The 5,799-nt window shown below is 36.9% G+C and overlaps 1 non-coding gene across 1 annotated transcript; it reads left to right on the top strand.

Moving 5' to 3' along the window:
• Window positions 1-2,027: 2,027 nt before the first annotated feature.
• Window positions 2,028-2,134, top strand: LOC127492919 (U6 spliceosomal RNA). The gene has a single exon (XR_007922737.2). It is a non-coding gene; the product is annotated as a U6 spliceosomal RNA (small nuclear RNA).
• The last annotated feature ends 3,665 nt before the right edge of the window (window positions 2,135-5,799 follow it).

Genomic DNA, 5,799 nt, shown 5'->3' with positions numbered 1-5,799 from the left:
TTGGTTTGTATTTTTAATTCATATCATTACATATAATTAAGTGTTTTAGTCTATCTTCACTGCTCCGAAAAGCCATTATCTGTCAGAATTAATTGCTTCTCAATAATGTATGATTTTTCTTCATTAAAAAGAAAATTATTTGATTTTGTCTCATGAGTAAACAAGTAAAAGGAAACAATTTAGGTTATTTTACAAAATTGAAACCCTCAGGAAGAACTCTAAAATTGCTGCAAATATATTTTATAGACATATCCTCTAATATCTTGTTATTTTTATAGTAGATTCACATTCATGTTATATGGGTGAAATTTCTTGCTCAATGTTCATTCCTAAAACTGTATCTCCCCACATAGAAGTATGAAGTCAGACACCTACCTTACATCTTAAACAAAAATCCACTCAAAATGGATCAAAGACCTAAATTTACAACCAGATACCATCAAATTATTAGAGAATACTGGGGAAAGAAATTTGGCATAGACATAGAATTTGGAAATGACCCTAGAGGCACCAGCAATGAAAGCCAATATTGACAAATGTGATTACATCAAATTGAGAAGCTTCTGCCCTGCAAAAGAAACTCAGCAAAGTAAAGAAGCAATCAACAGAATGGGAAAAAGTATTTGCAAACTACGCAACTGATAAAGGGTTAATAACCAGAATCTATAAAGAGCTCAAGAGACTCAACAACAAAGCAAACAAGACAGTTCAGGAATGTACAAATGACTTGAAGAGGCATTTTTCAAAAGAGGATTCAAATGGCCAACAGACATGTTAAAAAAAATGATCAGGATCACTAGCTATCAGAGAAAGGCAAATCAAAATCACAATGGGGTTTCACCTCACCCCTGTTGGAATGGCTTTCATATGGCAATCAACAAATAGCAAATGCTGGTGAGGATGTTGGGGGAAAGGTAACCTAATCCAGTGCTTATGGGAATGTAACTGGTACAGCTACTGTGGAAGGCAGTATCGATATAATTGAGAAATCTGAATATAGATTTACCATATGACCCAGCCAACCCACTCCTGGGAATATTCTCAAAGGAAATGAAATCAGCTTTAAAAGAGTCATCTGTACATTTATTGCAGTTCGATTCACAATAGCTAAGATTTGGAATCAACCCAGACGGTCATCAACTGAATATTGCATAATAAAATTATGATATGTATACACCATGGAATATTACACAGTGATAAAAAATGAAATCTTGTTGTTTGCAACAAAATGGATGCAACTGGAAACCATTATACTTAGTGAAATAAGCCAATCTCAAAAAGACAAACACCACATGTTTTTCCTGATTTGTGGTAATTAAGAGTACCTAAAAGATAATCTATTAAAATGAGATGTGATGATTTTGAACAACCCTTGTCTTAACTGTTGAGGAACAGTTTTTTTTTTTTTTTCATACTATTTGATGAACTCTTTCCTTAATGTTGGGTAACCTTATGAGTATAAAGTTAATTGAAAATAGATCTTTGTAAAAAAAATATGAATGGGAAGAGGAGAGGAAGGAGGAAGAATGGTGGGAGTGTAAGCAGGAGGGAGGGAAGGGTGGGAAGAATAATTATGTTCCTAAATTTGTATATATGAAGTGTATGAATTTTGTATACCAAAGGTTTCTAGGTTGAAAAATGAAAAGAAAAATTAATCTACACAGTATGTATTGTTGAAGACAAGATCTTTTAAAACTAATAAAAAGCAATTATGGGGTATGTACTATCTTTCTGTCCTAATCTTTTTTTTTCCCCTGGGATAAAATGTTTTGTTTCAATTTAGACTACAAGGATACAGCACAAGCCACAACAAAAATCTAAATGTTTGTTAAAGCACTGTTCCTATCCTCAGCTCATTTACTGCCCCTTAAGTGATACAACCATGACTTTCATGATGAAAAATATTGCAAGAAGGAAATTAATGACCATGGTTCAACTCTGAATATCCCCTGCTCCTTTTGTATTTAGGATGCTTGGAGGGAAAATGAGTTCTGTTCTGTCCTCTGTTATGTTGATTTAGCAATAGTGTGCTTGCTTCTATAGTACAAATACTAAAATTGGAACCATATAGAGAAGATCAGCATGACCCTTGCACAAGGAAGACATGTCAAATTTAGTAGTAGAAGCCCTGCTCCTTATGTGACAGGTTAGGTAAGGTTGCAATGAACTGGAGTGCAATGCAAGCAATTCCTGTTGCTAAGCACCAAGACTAACAACTCTGAGCTATAAAGCTCACATTTTGATTTTATTTATTATGTCTTTCTTCCATGTCTACCTTGACTCATTCAAAACTCAGGGAAAATAGGAATGGATGTTATTAGCAGCCATCCTTGCAATAGATTTTATGAGACTTATAAGTTTCTATTCCAAAGAACTTAAAATTCAGCCAAAATTCTACAGTAAGTTAGAGTTGCTAAATGCATCCACATGTATATTTAGGGTCAATACTCCCATCTATAAGCATAACTTTATATAAGCATAACTTTATATGCTTATTAATGACTTGTCAGAGATAATAATCTAGGATGTATATTTAATGCTTTCACTTTCTTTTACAGTTTTTATAGTGTAACTAAATAAGTGATCCCTAAGATCCTTGGGAATATTTTTATATAAACACACCTTGATTTGACAGGTGTGAATTAATTATCACAGTTAATACAGTACTATCAGAAAGAGAGCAAAGACAATAACGTTTTAAAAGAGTACTTTTTAAAAGATAGATGTATAAGGCTGGTGCTGCGGCTCAACTAGGCTAATCCTCCACCTTGCGGCGCTGGCACACCAGGTTCTAATCCCGGTTGGGAAGCCGGATTCTGTCCCGGTTGCCCCTCTTCCAGGCCAGCTCTCTGCTGTGGCCAGGGAGTGCAGTGGAGGATGGCCCAAGTACCTGGGCCCTGCACCCCATGGGAGACCAGGATAAGTACCTGGCTCCTGCCATCGGATCAGCGCGGTGCGCTGGCTGCAGTGCACCGGCCGCGGCGGCCATTGGAGCTGGAACCAATGGCAAAGGAAGACCTTTCTCTTTGTCTCTCTCTCACTGTCCACTGCCTGTCAAAAAAATAAAAAAAAATTAAAAAAAGAGATAGATGTGTAATAGTTTTATTTATAAAATTAAGCAACTTCAAAGACCTAGTAATATGCTATTAAGCCGAATGTTAACAGGTTATTAATATTATAAGTTAGAGATGCTTATCAATAGACTTAATTTTAGACAATATAAATGCTACTCATTAGTATTAATACCTATGAGATAAATTATATATATATATAAATAGTATCCTCTAAATACTTTAAGCTTGCAAAATCCTTTGTGGATAAAAGTGTATATATGCATGTAGGCTAAAGACTTTTGTAAGTTTTTAATTACTTCAGGCCTTAAAAAAATCAAAATATCCATGTTTGCAGATGACATAATGTTGTACACGGAAATACCTAAATGCTCCACAAAAAAAAAAAAGCCAATAGAACTTATAAATCACTTCAGCAAAGTTACAGGTTATGAAATCAACATGCAAAAAAGTAATGGATTTATATGCAGATGTGAACTTATCAATAAGGAAGTCAAGAAGAAATCCCATAAACAATAGTCACATGGAAAAAAAGATGTCAATTGTTAAATAAGTAGGAGTTACTGTGCACTTGCTCCCCCTGTAGGACCTCTATCCTTAGTGTGTTGTACTATGAGAATTAATGGGAAGAATGGGAAGGGAGAGGGAGTAGGAGGTGAGTTGGTTTGGGGATGGGAGGGCGGGTATTGGGGGGGAAAACCGCTATAATCCAATAGTTGTACTTATGAAATTTATATCAAATAAAAGCTTTCTATAAAAAAGAATAAATTTAACCAAAGAAGTAAAATATCTCTAAAATCAAAATTGTAAAATGTTGATGAAAGTAGACATAAAGAACACACACACACACAAAACGAAAGATTCCTTGCTAATGGATTAGAATTAATATCATTAAAATTATATACTACCTAAAACAATCTACAGAGTCAATGTTCATACAATCATAAAGGTTTGATTTCCTTAAGGAAAAGCTTATAATTTATGATTAGCCTTATAACATTTATATTTCATAGGTCATATGATATATATCCATTAAAAAGTGAGTGAATTTTTGTCTCTTAAACAGCAGGGGATGGGGACAGTTCTGTGGTGAAGCGGGTGGAGCCACTGCCTATAGTGCCCGCATTCCATATGGGCACCAGTTTGAGTCCCGGCTGCTCCACTTTCAATCGAGCTCTCTACTTGGCCTGGGAGGGCAGTGGAGGATGGTTCAAGTCCTTGGGCCCCTGCACCCATGTGGCAGACCTGGAAGAAGCTCCTGGCTCCTGGCTCCTGGCTCCTGGTTCCTGGCTCCTGGCTCCTGGCTCCTGGCTCCTGGCTCCTGGCTCCTGGCTCCTGGTGCAGTTGCGGCCATTTGGGGAGTGAACCATGGATAGATGTCTCTCTCTCTCTCTCTCTCTCTCTCTTTCTCTCCGTGTGTGTGTGTGTGTAACTCTTTCAAATGAATAAATATCATTTGAAAAAGAGCAGGGAATAAACACAGACATATTTCCATTGATGGAGCATCAGCTGAGAAGCCCTTACATGTAAAGTATGATACAGACAATAACTTGCTTATCTCTTGATTTTATGCACCTATTTATATTCTCACTTTACAAATTGAAGGTAAGGTATTTAAATTGCTAATACTTTAAGATTTTTTTTGACAGGCAGAATTAGACAGTGAGAGAGAGACACAGAGAGAAAGGCCTTCTTTCCATTGGTACAGGTTTTTAAGTCATTAACTTCTAGATTGAGATGTCAATTTTGACACCCACCTGTTTTAGTTTGGCTATAACTTGCTCAAATATAGAATAAAGATCCTGGTTTCTATGAAAAGCTGATGAATATATTGAATAAAATCCAATGAAATATTGCAAATAAAGTATTAGCTACAGCCCTTGGTTTATTACACGGAAAGCATAGTTGGTGAATTCTAGCCCTATTGTAACTTAAAAAGCAGCACCTCTAGTCACAGTGCTTTATTCCAGGGCACAGAGGAGTGACTCATGCTTTGTGATGGAGAGAGAGTTCACACATCTACTGCACAACGCCTTCCAAGCTTATGTGTTCAATATTTCTATAATGTATGAATCCCAGACACTTGAGTTCTCTACACTTTATTGTAATTGATTAACCCATTAGAAGCATTGAGGTTTAAATTATATCCTCATATTTGGGAAAGAAGTTTTTCTTTGGACATTTGTTCTTATTTGATAGGCAGAGTTAGGCAGAGAGAGAGAGACACAGAAAGAAAGGTCTTCCTTCTGTTGTTTCATCCCCTAAATGGACACTACAGCCAGTGCTGCACTGATCCGAAGCCAGGAGCCAGGTGCTTCCTCCTGGTCTCCCATGTGGCTGCAGGGCCCAAGCACCTGGGCCATCCTCCACTGCCTTCCTGGGCCACAGCAGAGAGCTGGACTGGAAGAGGAGCAATTGGGACTAGAACCTGGCACCCATATGGGAAGCCGGTGCCACGGGCGGAGGATTAACCAAGTGAGCCAAGGCTCTGGCTCCTCTTTGGACATTTTTTTACAATGTTCAATGAAATCAAATTACACCTTGAGCCTTGTGATATATCAACAAAATACAGAGATCTATGCAATACAGTCCTTAAGTGAAGTTTTTCTAATAGCCCACTGGGTACAAAAATCAGAAAAATCATAACTTGCTAGATGGATAGCATAAAGTTTCAGTTATCCCTTTTTAGGGAGAAGTTGACTTTTCATGTAATAATTTTGACAGTTCA

The sequence above is a fragment of the Oryctolagus cuniculus genome, chromosome 14 (genome assembly GCF_964237555.1).
Source record: "Oryctolagus cuniculus chromosome 14, mOryCun1.1, whole genome shotgun sequence".
Taxonomy (NCBI): Eukaryota; Metazoa; Chordata; class Mammalia; order Lagomorpha; family Leporidae; genus Oryctolagus; species Oryctolagus cuniculus.
This window is presented reverse-complemented; position numbering and strand designations above follow the sequence as displayed.